Source organism: Xiphophorus hellerii, chromosome 16 (assembly GCF_003331165.1).
Source record: "Xiphophorus hellerii strain 12219 chromosome 16, Xiphophorus_hellerii-4.1, whole genome shotgun sequence".
NCBI classification, from domain to species: domain Eukaryota; kingdom Metazoa; phylum Chordata; class Actinopteri; order Cyprinodontiformes; family Poeciliidae; genus Xiphophorus; species Xiphophorus hellerii.
In genome coordinates, this window is record NC_045687.1 from 8,021,218 (window position 1) to 8,036,731 (window position 15,514).

General features: G+C 36.1%; 1 protein-coding gene across 2 annotated transcripts in view; it reads right to left on the minus strand.

Annotated features, from left to right (window-relative positions):
- The window catches only part of elfn1a (extracellular leucine-rich repeat and fibronectin type III domain containing 1a), an 80,555-nt gene extending 65,427 nt beyond the window's left edge, over window positions 1–15,128 (minus strand). For both annotated transcript variants that reach the window (XM_032588339.1, XM_032588336.1), the window contains exon 1: window positions 14,604–15,128. The gene's annotated coding sequence lies outside the window, so the exon portion shown is untranslated. The remainder of the gene's footprint in view (window positions 1–14,603) is intronic.
- Window positions 15,129–15,514: the final 386 nt, after the last annotated feature.

Consider the following 15,514-nt stretch of genomic DNA (forward strand, 5'->3'; position numbering starts at 1 on the left):
ACAGAAGAACTGACAGAGGGTGTGTGCCTGAGGCGGACTGAAGCCAGAGCAGATGCCCCCGCAGGGCTAATAGGCTCTCAGGCCCCCAAGGGAAGCCCTGTCCTCAAATAAAACATACAGTATATATATAAATACATATAGCTGTAACAACTGCTCAGACATATTTCTACACTACCACCCGCTCTCCTGGAAGCATCCTTAGAATTAGAGTCACAGTTTTAAGGGTAAAGAAATTTATATTTTAGATTTCTAAATGGAAACTATCATTTCATTGCATCCACAAGAATGAAAAGGTGGTTGTTTGTATACGTGGGTATTTTGTAAAGATTTCACAGCAAAATAGTAAAACAACAGTTTGACCCAGTCTGTCGGATATCCTCACTTTATCCCAAATCATGCAAAAGATCGCTTGTGTTTCTTAAGAAAATTCATTGGACTTTATTCCTTATTCTCTACATCTAAATGATTTTAGGTTTTCCTACTCAAGTCTATGAAGATTTCACATGCGTTTTTGGCAACAAGTTGTGAATGTGAGGACCTGTGTTTTGCCTAAGGCGGCTCTAAATTCAGGCAGATCATGGAGAGCATCCAGATTTTTATTTTTGTTTCTATTGTTATTCTAACATTTCATTCCATAAATTTCCAACTGTTTTAAAGTAAGGTTTTACAGTTTTTTTGCTCAGACCTTAGTTTTTCAATGAGTTCTTCTGTTTTACTAATTTAAACTACTGAATTTTAAAAATAAGAAATTCCAACGCTTAGTAACACTTAAATACTAGATTTCACAGACAATTATAGTGGTTTTCTTTCAGGTTTAAACAAAAATAATGTTACATGTTTAAATAATTAAATCAAAATAAATCAGTATGAAAAAAACTATTATTTTAGAAGAGAAACAAGAGCTGAGATCAATGAATTAATAAAAGCCTTTTTTAGAACCAAGTGTTGTGGGGATACTTTTGCTTTATTAGTTTTTTCATCATTTTATGTTCTCTTGTTCCCTACGCTGTCATTTTCAAGTCTATTTTCCCCGACTCCAATCCTTCCATCTGTCTCTTCAAATCTGACCAGTGTGTGGCCAGCAGCATAGTGGTCCAAAGGGGATTGATCATATTCTTTATTTACACAGCTTTTGTTTAATATTTTTCTAAAACATTTTCTTTGTCAAAACTGTGAAACAATATACAGTCTTTGTCTGGTAAAAACCTGTGTTTTCAGCGCCAGAACTAAAAAGGGAGAGATGATGTTCAGTTCAATAGCTGTAAATTACTGAAATTGATGCGGATCAAAAGAATAGTGGGCATACTCTATGATGACTCAAGATTACTTATGCTCCACTACACCGAGTCTCTCTGTCAGAACGGACATAAGATGTCATCCATATTCATACAAAGCACTGTATTTCAGCACACAAAGTCTGTCATCTTTTTGCTTTTATAATAAAAACTGGTTCCTATGTTTCATAACACTGATAAAAGATCAGCAAACTTACCTAAGACTCGTCCTCTCTCTGACTGCCCTTGTCTCTCCGAGCCAAGCTTTGTTCACTGTATAGCTTTCTCCCGATCACATTATTAAATATTTTCATATAAACTTCTCTACTTTCTTATGAAGATTTTATCAGTTGCCCTTGATAGAACAGGGAGCTTTCTATTTGCCAGGCATATTGGTGCCCTGAAAAGTAATCTAAAGCCACTTTTCTCTTCACTGCTGTCCTAGCTCACCTCACAAAGAAACTCAAACACACTAAAAACTAAGGCTAGACTTTCCAGGCCTCTCAACCTAAAGATAGAAAAAACATAAGTTAGGTTTAATTTACACCAGTGGAGCAGATCTACAGCTCGTCCAGGTCGGTAACTGTGGTAGTAGACTGGTTGTAACAGTGCAGGTATTCCATACAGCATCTTAACAGAAAATGTCACTCATGGATACATGTAGTCACAGCAATAACAAATCTTAGGGGGATGCTGATATATCAAGACTTTCAAATTCCTAGTGAAAGTGTAACACAAAACACACAACTAAAACAAAGTGAGATCATTGCAACTAAAAAAAACAAAAAACACTTTCAAAAAAATTCTGAAACAGTGTATTTCTTTGGTGCAAACACCAGAAACATAAGTGGGCAAAATTAAAACCCATCTTCATTAAGGTGCCCAACTTGAACAGGATAGAAATGATAAAAAGGCTTTTTATCACCAATACAGAGGTTCATTAGTGCAAATCACATTGGTAACTTGAGCATCTTTGAAGGCAACATTATCGTACCCATAATGGTTTTACAGCCTCATAAGTTGACCCTAAAACATTAACATTATTAAAGGTTATAGAAAAGTATGATGTGAAATTGTAAAATCTGGCTAAAAAGTAGTGGTGTTAAACTCAAAGTCTCAGTAGCTAGCGTCTTGATTCAAATGCTGAATGATGTTCTCAAGTTTTGCACTGACCAAGAAGGACACATTTAGTTGAAAAACATCAGCCTTTGGGGACTGGATAAACAAAGTAAGAACCACATGTTGTCTTTTTTGGTATAAACATGTTGTAACTATTTTATTTTTTTTCCTGTTGCACTTCAAAACCTTTTTAAACACGTTTCCACTCCACTATTTGTGCTCTTTGATGATCTCTTTGTATAGTGTGTTGAATGAAAATGTACTCGAATTGTGGTCTTAAAACATTCTCTGGAAATCACTTTGCTGAAATTGCTATACAAGAGACACTATCATTATTTAGCAGCTGCAAATTACTGACCAAAAGCTGCCTGATAATAATAATTTAGGTTAAGCCGGGCAGGCTTTGATTTTTGACCAGAACTCATGAATTTTATTGCTTGTAACAGAATTTTAGATAAGGAAGAATCTGCAGAAGAGATTTTAGAAAAAGACAGGTTTACATGAGTGTTAAAAGAAGGGTTCAGCAGAGGGACTACCTTAACACCTGATATATTTTACTTCTTAAATAAGAAAAAGTGAAAAAATAAAACTGCCTGAGTAATCTGCAGACAGGTGTAAGGCTTTTGAATAAAGCTGTGTTCTGTGAGGAGCAGATAATTTTGTATTTAATTCATTATTTACCTTAATGCACATTGCACCTAGTCAAAAATAACATAGCATTACAAAATAAAAAAAATACCCATTTATACAAAATTCAATAGTGTTTCATAGGTATAAAGCACATTATTATGCAGTCAATGTCTGTAAAGATGAGGAATAAAATCCCCCAAGCAAAATGTGTTTGCTTATTATAGCATTTAACTTATTCAAAAGCTAACTACTGCCAATCACATCTCTAGACTTGTATTTGCACCTCAGTGAGAGGAAACTATAATGCCTTTTGAAATTGCATGTTCCATTTGTTTTTTTGTTTTTTTTTCCTGTTTCCCTTTCTTTTCTTAAAAAGAAATTATATATGACAGAAAAAAATATATATTTAAAACAACCCTTCTGGGAGTTGAACTAAATTCAAAATCTCACTAAATACAATCTGTAAGACATGCTAGTAAACCAATATTTTAGGCCCTCGGCAGGCTCATACCACTCTAAAGTATGGCAGTCCAAGGAGAACACTGGTAAAAAAAATCCAGATTTTCCAAAGATTAAATCTTTATAAACAGCAAATTTAATTAATCAATGAAAAGGGGTTTATTTTACAATGACTGAAAGCTGAATGGGTATGATTGAAAACTCACATAAGACCTGGGCTACATAAGCGGGACTAATTCATAACTCTTATTGTCCCGGAAATTTAGTTTGTTGAGGGTAGAATGTAAAACCAACACAACTGACTATTGAAAAAACTTAATGCTCCACTTTATTCTATTTCCCGATTTTGTTTGAAATAAATCTCAAAGGACTGCGCCTGCTGTGTTCATTGTGCATGACTTCACACAAACTCTAAGTGGCCTCAATAAAGTGAGAAAGCATAATTGGCATGTAAACTTTCCACATAATCTCAATTTTTAGTTAAGGAATAACACCTCATAGGCCAGACAATCTGGCACCCCAGATCCCTCCCATCTCTCTGCTCTGGTCTCCCAGTGGGTAATCACCAGCCTGAGCTGATTCGGCCTGGAAGGCAGTGCTGTTTAATGAGCGATGGAGGGCATGAGTGAAGAAACAACAGGTGGGGTGTCAGATTGATGCACTGCAGCTGGGGATGGGCCATTTTTCTTGCCAGCTGTCGGTCTTGAAGATAATAATAATCAAAAAGGGGATGTTAGCAGAAGTGCTCGTGCTGTCAAGACTATGGAGAATGAGTTTGGGGGTCACAAGATGTTCACGTCTTGCTGCTGTTCATTCATCCGACACCGACACAACCGTTATCAAGGTAAATAGTGATGTTTCTACAAGCTGTACAAAATCTGCCAAGAAAAGGACTTTCAGATATTCTGAATCACAAACTTCGTTATATACCAAAGCATTTATCAGAGCAAAACAGATGTCATGGCACACCAATTAGGGAATTTACATTCAGTGTAGTTCAGACAATTTCAACAACTTTACAGCAGAATACTTAACTGTGTGAATTGTAAAAAAAAAAATGCTTTTCTACAGTGCAATATGTCTCAGTAAAGACCGTATGCAAAACTAACATTTGAAGGCTTTACTTTCAAATGACATTTGACTTAGGCTTTACTGGGGTGACTGTGTAGAAATATATCTGAATAATTTGCTTCATCATTACTACTAAAGCCTCAAGATAGTGTCAATGAACACTAAGTCAAGTATTCAGCAGTTCTCTCCAAAAATGAGTGCTATAGTACACCATGGCCTGCAAATGGTGTGAATACTGGCACATTTTTTATAAGTAGTTGCTAGTATGTTTGGTCCAAGTTTGGAAGCAGTTTCTATGGTAACAGTGTTCCATGTTCACTGCTTGCTGATAATTTCCAGATTTAATCACTATCTCCTTTTGAAATGACCATTAACTCTTAATGCTTATTTCACAGGCTTACATTATTTTTGTAATTAGTTGGACTAGTTATGACTCACAAACCAAAACTGTGCTTCATTTGTACAGATGCATTAGAGGTGTTGTGGCATTTTGCACACTCAGAAGTTGTTAAAACATATTCCTCACAGTAATACCCTAAGTAACTGCTTTCTAAACCGAATACTAGAAGAACCAAGGTAAAATTAAGGCTTGAAAGGCTTGATATGCAGTTGTTAGAATTATTGATGAGTGATTCACACTGTTGTGTACAAAATGCCCCTCTGACCTGACTTTTAAAGCTGCAATGTTTTAATATTTGGTGCAGATTGACTTTGTGAGTTCTCCATGTAAGTCTCAAAGTCACTGATCCCCATTTTAAGAGCTCAGTTCAGGCACAAATCTTATGGGTTTAATCATGTTGGTCCAACAATAACACAAGTGCTAAATGAAAGTTAACTGGAGATAAGTTTAAATCTTTTTAGCTGTAATAAAGATGAATGCAGAAAAAACAAACTTAAGAGGATAAACATATGGCTGGATTGTTATGGGATAAATCACATGCAAGACAACCAAGAGATTTAACTTGCAAGAAATTAAAATAGTCACTTTTATACATTCTTTTTAATTAAAATATGGATTTAAGTGCCAAGCTTTTTTAAATTTAAATTAAGTAGAAATAAAACTTAAAAAGCATTATCTTTACAATAGATATACATAAAACAACCACAAATGTATTAGCTTAGGATGTTTTCTGAAATTATCCATTTAAGTTAAATGACTTAAAAAATGGTAACAACTGAATAAATTTACTTAGGCAAATTAGTTTAATCAGATTTTTTTTTTTAATCCTGATACTTTATAGAGTAATCCGGTTTCTCGTGTCAGATAAATGTTTTTTTAAGAGTCCCCAACAGCTATTGAGCTCTCAGAAGCATTTCAACGAGGCATTTCAACATGAAGCGATAGACTTGCTCAGGCTATTCATCAGAAATTTCTACACTGTGCTGGGCTGTTGTGCGGAGGAAGATTAAGCTATGACCTTCGCACAGCATCAAAGTGGAGATGAATCCTGGGCTGGTTCATCTGATTGCTACTCGCTTTCTTAGTTTTCACTTCGGATGATTGTGCACTTAAAAAATGTTTGCTCAGCTGTTAAAGGGCAATTAGGTGTGCAAACATTAAAATAAACAGCCTTATAGATAATGTTGTGACAGCTTAGAAGAAGAAAAACGCCAGAAGTCTCAGAAACTGACATTGTTTTGAATATATATATATATATATATATATATATATATATATATATATATATATATATATATATATATATATATATATATTAACATCAGAGAATCTGATGTGTTTTTTGTTCTCTAATTCCAAAAGTATGTATATATGTATTCCCTCTTGCACTTTTCTGTTTTCATTATTATGTATGTTTCCTTAATGAGCATAAATCTTTTGCAGCACTCAGCACAAAAGGGGTGTTTCATTATTGATTTTGCTGTAAAAGAGCAGCTAGGAGTGAGCTATCGTATTTTATTTAAATTAAATTGGACTTAATCTATTAATGCAGCAACAATTTACAACAAAAATTATCTCAAGGTACTTCACAGGACAAATGATTCAATTAACCATTGAACAATTATTATTAAATCCCCAAAATACATATACAGTATATCTATACTCTAATCAATATGATAGATTTATATCATAAAGTAGTAATTCCTGGATCTGAGTTATAGTGCAGACATATTCAGTTTTTAATAGCCACTATCATAAATTTATCTATCAAGGAAAGCAGAGGATTGCATTGACTCTCTGACTTTGCAGCAATCCCTGTTTCTAAGCAAGCGCTTGGCGACAGTGAAGAGGAACGACTCTCTGCATTCTCAACTTTCTTTCTTTTTTGTTTTAATACAAGCAGATCATATTTTGTCCCAGTCCTAAACCACCAAAAAAAGGCTGAGTGACTGTGAGTCAACTGGTGGTTGAAACAACAGAACAAACCCAGTAAAAACACAGAAGCACTGGTCCGAGTGTACTTTATATGGAAAAGAAAAACAGAGCTAACAGCAACACTAGCTCTGCCAGTGGATTCTTCAAGCCAGAAACAAAGCTAAACAAAATAGCTCTAGGCCATGTGAAACATCTAAGGGATGAAAAATAGAGTACATATAGTAAGTCATACTAGATAAGTGATATTATGAAAAACGTAGCATTCCAGGTCAAAACCATTTTGAATTCCACACAATTAATCCCAGCTTACATTCACTGTTAGTAATAGTAGCTCACCAAAAGCAACACCCATTTTGTTTTAAAGATTGTCTCAATAAAACTTGATGTTCCACAAAATCCCCTTCATTTCATCATCTTTAGAATGTGTTTTTTTGCATCTTTTGATTATAAATATGGTTTCTATCTATACATGCGACAAAGTCAAACATATTTAAGAAAATGTCTAATACTGCTGCATTTCTGATATCCACCAAACTTTCTAAATCCTATGGCATTCCTAATTCTTACAAATTTCAGAAGCAAGCTAATTTTGTTAGCCTTCATGACAGGGCAAACCATGGAACATGAAGCTACAGGCAGGAGTAATCCAGTCAAATTTGACAAATTTTACCTTTGTATTATTAAAGATAATACAAAGGTATTGAGATATTTAGCAACAAACTCAGGTTTATTGATGTTATTGACAAGTATTTTCATTTACTCTAACACAACATTTGTCTTAAATCATAGCATGAATGAGGTAGAATGAGTTGCCATGAAGTGTGAAATTAAAAACCTTCAAGGTAGTTTTATTTGATTTTAAAAACTCACTGACTGCAAAGAAATACTGAAAAAAACCCTTAAAAGACTGAATAGCTGACAAAGAATACGATTCAACAGATCAGGAAGGTATAAACTCTTGTGTGGAGGGCATGAATGAGAAATGTTATAATTAAGGTTTTATGTTTATTGACACCATGTAACTGGTTAATTTTCTCAAGCGCAGCATTAGATCATAACGAAGCAAAGACTAGAGTCTCCCAGCATTTATAGACAGGAGAGGCCATGTATTGATTACCATCGAGCAACTCATGGCACCACGATGTTCCTGTTAGATGAAAAGCAGTCTTTGTGGCACATGGAAGCTGCTTCATTCATCGAGCATCTGTCATCTTCAATGGCTGATGGTTTAAAATGTTTCTAATTGGTATGAAACTACAAACTGCTTAATCATGCTGCATTACCAATCAGTGATCTAATCAGTTGATTTTTTTACACTGTCACTGCTCTTAAGAGATGTCTGCAAAACAAACTGGAAAGTGGCTTTGGTGCTAACAAACTTTATTTTAGGCCCAATTAGTTTTGTGTTGTTCATACTTTTACTGATAAAGAGTATGTTTTTCTGTATGTCCATTAAATACAACTCGATCATTAAATCTGAGTTGAAAATGTAGCGGAAAGCATGTTTATTGTTCTGAAGATGTCCTTAAACTCTAATCTATATTGGACTATGAAATACTATTTTCTCTCAATTTCGCCAAACCAACAGCGTATGCTTTGTACATTCAAGCCTAGTGATGCACTTCACACTCATTCTGTTGAATTTAATTCATGGAAGCCTTTAGGGTTTTCTTCTAGGTTCAGTTTGATTGAGCAGGCAAAATGTGTTGCTTTTCAAGCTCAAGTGTGCTCAAGAAAAGCATCACGACCGCATAGAAAAAAGACCCTCTGTCCTTGCAAGTATAGCTGATGAAAATTTATGCAGAGCATCCTATCTAAGATGTTCATCCTTTTCCATCATAAAGCTGCGGTAAAGACTGAGTGCCTCTGTAATCCATACCATTCACTCTGTTGTTTCTGAATAATCTGAATTTCTCATATGATCTCTGTTTCAGTCCAAGAAGCCTTTTAAAGAAATCACATGATGACTTTTGTAAAAAGAAAAAAATAGATACCTAAGTAAAACAGGAATGACAGTTTGTAATGTAATTTATAACTATCCATACTCTGATTCACAAGGTATTGTGACAGGACTGAAGACTAGTGTTTAAGAGACTTGCCAGTAGTCAAAACTGCACTCAAAAGCTGACATGTTGGGATCTAGAATGTGTGAGGCCTGTAGAATAATTTCAGTTCAACAAATGTGGAAACAAAAACATATTTAATTGTTTTAGAAATGTGAAACTATGAAACACTGTGGTATGATTTAGCTAAAAAAAAAGAAGTATTTAGCCATAAATAAAACACAGATTTAAAAAAACTGTCCTCTAACGCAGTGTTTATACATATCTGTTTCAACTATGTGTTTGTTTTATGCCAAATACATGCAGCAAATAGCATGGACCATGGAGCCACAAAGCACTGCATTTATGTGTCGTTTCCGTTTCTAATAATCTAAAGACTATTCTCTGGTAAGATTTTTTTTATGCTCATCTTTTAGGTTTCTCAGTTGTCTCATTTACTTTTATACTCACAGCGCGTATAAAAGTGAGATGCCATAAAACACAACTCTTTCTTCTATGTTTATTAACACATGCATAATCTGCAGCTAGAAAAGTCATTCAGTGATAGTGATTATCCCCTAACACTTGAAACAGCGTTCCTAAACTAGGTTTTGACAGGACTTTCACAGGCCAGCTGTATTGGGCTGTTATCTAAAGGATATTCATCAAGCGATGCAGGTGCCTGAAGATACACTGCTATGCAACCCAGCAACTAATTATTCTGCAAAAAGATAGCAAATAAGAGCCAGAGCAGCGTTCAATATGCCTCATTCTGCCATTTCATGATGCTTGTTTACTAAAGGGTTTTGTGCATCATAAGGCAACCAGCAGGTGGCTGAGGAAACTACACGAACGTTTCTGGCATTCTGCGGTGGATTCATTTTTGTTCACTTCCAAATGAATGATGACTGATTCACATCCCAGAGTGAATCTGCACATTCCAACATTTCCCCCCTCATTTCATTGGTCTTACAGTCTGCTGAACATTTTTTTCCCTCAAGTGCACAATACATATTGTCTTAGGTGATCAGTTTTTAAAATATAAACTCCTCTGCTACATTACTGTACTTTCTTTAAAAAGAAATAAGGAACAAGTTTGCAGGTAAATAAATGGAAATTTTAAGAGATAATAGCTGCATCTGCCATGTTTCCTTTCTCTTGAGACAAGCTTTGAATTTATTGAGATACTTCTGCCACTTTCAATCAACAGCTCCGGGTAAATTTATAAACATATTTCCCCTAAATAGGCTTAAATCCCAGGTCTGAAATTACTCTTTGCAGATACTCATAAGGTGGTGATTCAAGATGGAGTTTGTTAATATTTTTCTAAGAGTTGAAGGAGATATAATCTCAGGAACAGCACATCTTTGTTTTGCATTGTCTAAAGGAAAATGTGCCTGAGGGTGGTTGCATTTGAAAGGTAGTCTTTTTTTTCTTTGTCTTTTCAGCCTTATCTGCTCATTACAGCCTTCGTTAAACATTGGAAATCCTCAGCAAATAGTTCCTCTATACAGAGCACTAAATTACTTTCCTTAACACTTCGGTTTAATACCAATCGTCCCAAAGCAGAACTCAGAGGACGTTTCTGGTGGGCCTGTCCTTTACCACAAGCATCTCTAAACAGATGGTCCAACAGGAATCACTGCACTAAAGCAGGTGAGAGATTACTATTCAAATCCTAATTTTTCACATGATTGTTTTCCCCCTTATTATACGTTCAGATATTGTCTGTATTATTACTTAGATCAGAGGCTTCCAAAGGGTGGCCCAGGGACCATTTGTTGACCTTGTAGTGATTTTGTGAGGCCTTCAACTGCAGTTTAAGAGTGATGCTAATTTGGTCTGTCCAGAACAGGTGGCGAATGCAGATGGAGGCTTTTTTTAAATCAGGGTGAAAATTACCGACATAATTTTCCTACAGTGGAATTAATAAGTACAAGACAAAGTACTAATCGTTTTATAACCAAGCTCTTATAATAGGAAAAAAACACGTATATCCAAAGACTTTTACTGAAAAGCCAACTTTGCTGCAACCAAATCAGCCTTTATCCAATTTATTAAACTTGACTAAATATAGCTTGTGTTTTGAAAGAAAGTGATCTAAATCCTGCTCTTAAAACTGAAAATAAACCTGTTCAATCGAGCCCAGACAAATTTTGGAGTTTTGGATCTACGATGGATAACATCCCTTTCCTACAAAACAACAACAACAAAATCTGACTTCCTTATTTGCTTTTAGTTTTCCTATATGTTTTGTTATTGAGTACTTTTGACTCAACAATTTTGGCCACAGGACAGAAAGCGTGGACGTCCCTGATTTGGATAGGAATTAGTTGAGAGGACTCAAGTGAAAAACCTGATAGGAAGGATGGAAATCTGCAGTATAAAATTTGAAAGCAAAGGATGTGGAAAATAGGCTTTTTTAAAGCTGACATTTTATAATACGACCCCAAAAAACATTTAGCCGATGGTTCTTATCAAACTTATTTCTGTCTTTTTTTGCACTGTGCTCACTCATATCTTCTGTGTCCTCAAAATAGCAAGCATCTCACTCATTACTGATACCAGTGAGGAAAGATTAAAAGGAACAGTAACTGATTATACGTTTGCATTGCTTCCAGTGAAGTGTGGTACACTATAATGCCACTATGATTTCTGCACATAAAAGGCTAACTCTGTCAAAAGCAATGAAAACTAACAATTCTTAGATTAGACTTTTAGAGGCTGATGGATTGATTAGCAGCTGCTGTCAAAACACACATCATGAATTGTGACACCTATTTTAAAAGTCTTTATATGAAAACGATGTATGTGTGAAGAAACGCTGTTGGTCATCCATTTCAGATGATTGGACACCACAGTACTGTATGGCAAATTGGTACATTTAGTTACCAAATATTTACTCCATAATCGTGCTTAAAATATTTTGACATCATTATTTCTGATTTTGTCTGTTGGGTTCCTTTGTCATCACGATGCTGGATGTTCACTAATGTTTTCTGATATACAGCAGTTCCAAGGCTTTCAGAGAGTAGCTGTATTTATTAAGCGATTGAATTTGACACATTCCGACTATCGTTATTAGCTAGGTACATTCTGAAGGCAAGTGTTTGAAATGGTTTTTTTATTTAGAGATAAAGGGAGGTTAATTAAACTGCTGGCTACACTTTCGAGAATTTGATTTTTAAAACATTTAGAACACATATTTTATCTTTCTGTTCATGAGTTGGTCAAGCACATAAAATCCTAAAATAATGCATTGAAGTTTGTGGTTGTAATACAGAAAAATGTTACAGGGGATCGTGCAACCACTATACGCTGTTAGGCTTCAGTGAAATGTTGCGTCTTTTATTCATTTTCCGCCAAATAAACAGTTTGTCCCTTTCATTCGCTTTCCTCCTGTGGCTAATTCTATGATCCGTCCTTTCATCATAAACCAAGAAGCTTTGCCTCATTATTCCTTTTAACAAAACAGCTGAGAGTCACATGTGACACTTGCAACTGAGGTGGCAGAACTGCTCTTGTAAAATGGCACACAGTATTCACAGCACAATAAGTATTAATGGTTGTCAAGAACTGTGCCACTGAATTAGACCATGCTGTTGTACCATATGTTTCACAGCTTTGTCTACAAACCCTGCTTGGTCCCTTTGATTACAGTTTTGCACGCTGCTAACCAAACAACCAGTGCTCCATTGATTTATTTAGCCCCTTCTAACTTTTTTATAATATTACTCTAGTTTGATAAATTGATTAACGGATTAAAAATGTTTATATCAGCTTTATTGGGCAAAGTATATAGTGTAAGATCAGAACTGACAAGATAGGAGAACAAAATATGCATACATGAATAAACCTTTTTGTATCGGCACAGCACTTTTAATGCATACGTTTAAGTTACAAAACCAGATTTTATGCCGAAAACTGTCAACTTGAATTCGATCTGGATTCATCAATACACGTGAGGATTTGTGGAAAACTGTAATGCACAATGCCATTTCCATTTAGAAAGGTTAGTCATATTTCTAAAACCACTGTCCCCCCCAGGATATCGGTCTCCCTCAAATAGCAATTTATCGAACAGGGCAGCCTCGTCTTTTCTGCTTCTCATGGTCATGAGCCTCTGTAATTCTCTCTCAGTATCCTCAGCACGATCTCGTTCTCTCTCCTCCACAAAGAGCCGAGCCAAGGCAGCTTGCATACAAAACAGCTGACTCAATCATCCAGCTGTATAATCAAGATAAGGAAGACGGGGACAGGAAAAGGGAGATGTGGAAGGCAAATGCAGGAGACATCTTTAGCAGCAACAGCAAAACGGAGATGTTTTGGAACTGTCACAACTCCTACCATCAAAAGTTGGAAGATTCACTTGGCTGGTAAATCCTAATACAGGTGTATCCTTTGCAAAAATAATTAAAAAAAATATTGGAAGAAGATTAACACTGACAGCAGCTTAGAATGAGCTTAGGATCTTTAAAGGAAGTCTAGCTTTTTTTAATACCACTAATAGATATCACTTAGAATTAGTTAAGGAAAAAAAATATAAAAGAAGATTACACTTTTTTTATTATTTTGTGTAACCTGTCATTACAGTGAACCTGGCGTTATAGACCCCACTGATGCCCCTCTCAATCTCACCAGTAATTCTTTATTTGTAGAAAAGACTGTCCAGCAGGCTCAACATCGATAAGATTAATTCTGTACTGACTTACAAAAAGAGAAATCACTCCATATGAAGACTTCCACTGCTAAAATTAAGCGACACGTACAGGATACAACAATTAGTGGGCTTTCTTCAGACAGATGGCACACATGCAGCAAAATCCTCAGCTAATCTGAATGAGACTGCACAAGGCAACTCCGAGAACAGGGCACCTATAGTGCATAGCATTGCATGAAATATTTTGATCGCTTAAAATGACTCTGTTAAAGTTGCCTCAGTTTGTATTACTTGACTTTTCTTGGCGGTGTCAAAAGTAAGTGCAGATTTGTGATGCAGGCTCTCATTTTGTATGCGTTGTTAGGATGTGCGAGGGCCCAGGAAAATAGCGGTATTTATGTCTTAAATAAATATTTAAGAAAACAAAGTTCTGAAAACAGCTCCCATTATCTGATATTTGTTTATTTCTATGAATCTAATAAATAAAGTTAGTAAAGTAAATCAAATAGAGCGATCTGGAGCTGGCCATGGTGCTGAAGCGGCTGAAGTATGAGGTTTACAGCTTCCAAGTACCCGATATGCTTTAAACGGACTTGAAAAACAAATACAAATCTTATGCTCAAAGTAAATAACAATTTCGGGTGACAAAAATTGAAACTAAATGTCGATGGTTCGACAGGCGCGACAAATTGCTCTCCGTGCCTTGTTTCCATCCATCTGATGTCAGGGCGCATGAGCTCTCACTGAAACTAGTGCAAAATCCACCGGCTTGCGCAGACTGGTGCGCAAGTTGAACTATTAATTTTTAAGAGGTAAGCATTACTAACTTGTTCCACACACTGACACAACTGCCAAAGCACTTCAGCCGCGTTATTATTCAAATCACAACATGGGGCTTGGAGATTTACCGCTAGCAACATGTGAATGCAAAGCATAGAAGCAGATCATAATAAATGCTCTTCAAAGTCTGCAACGTTAAAGTTAGGTAAAAGAAGAAACAAAATTCAGCTTACCTGCTGAGTGATAGCAGAGCAGGAACCTTCGTCCCGATACTAAGCGGAGGGCTTACTGTATCTCACCACGAGCACAACACATTTTCAAACAGAACTGAGTCGTTTACTGCGTTGAAGATTAAAAGCAACGATTTAAAGTAAAATTAATAATCGGAATAAAAAAAAAAAAAGATCCAGATTTGCTGCTGTCGGTTTGAGGACGGCTCAGCAGCAACTGCCTGCCTGAAGCGAGACTAGGAGATCCATTAAGCGGAGACTGATTTAATTCAGCACTGAGCTCCTCTCGTCGCTCGCCTTCATGTTATTCTGAAGAGACCCAGAGCCCTGCCTGGGTCTTTCTATTACACCGAGAGCTGACACCGGCGTTTAACCACTGTCACGGGGAGGCGTGTAGGTAGGCAGATATTACAGTATCAGTTGGGGAAACATCGAGGAATAGGTGCGAGGGGAGGGGAGCGCATGTTGATCCTCCAGACTGGCAGAGGCAAAGTTTAAATCTCATAATAAGATTGTTTGTCACCGCGAGGCTATAAATGGTTGCTGGTTGAAGACGGGTGCCGGGAGGGTTATAGCAGCAGCCCCTGTTGACATCGTGAAAAAAACGCTTCATAAACTTTCCTTTGATTTAAAAAACAAAAAAAAGAAAGAAAGAAAAACCATTTTCAAGTCACAAGGGGAAAAGACAGTTATGCCTTATTGATTTGGAGCTCCAATAACTTACTGTTATCAATGAACAAACTTTTTCTCCACACTTAAAACAGTTTCAAACTATCCAATTTCACAGACTGGTCGGGGGTGTGTTTCATTTGGTATGGCAAGCCAGCGATTAGTTTCTTCCTCAAGGAAAAATAAGCCTACTGATGCAACCAGCAGGGGGCTCCTTTAAAATCAAAAGCCACTTTAATATGATC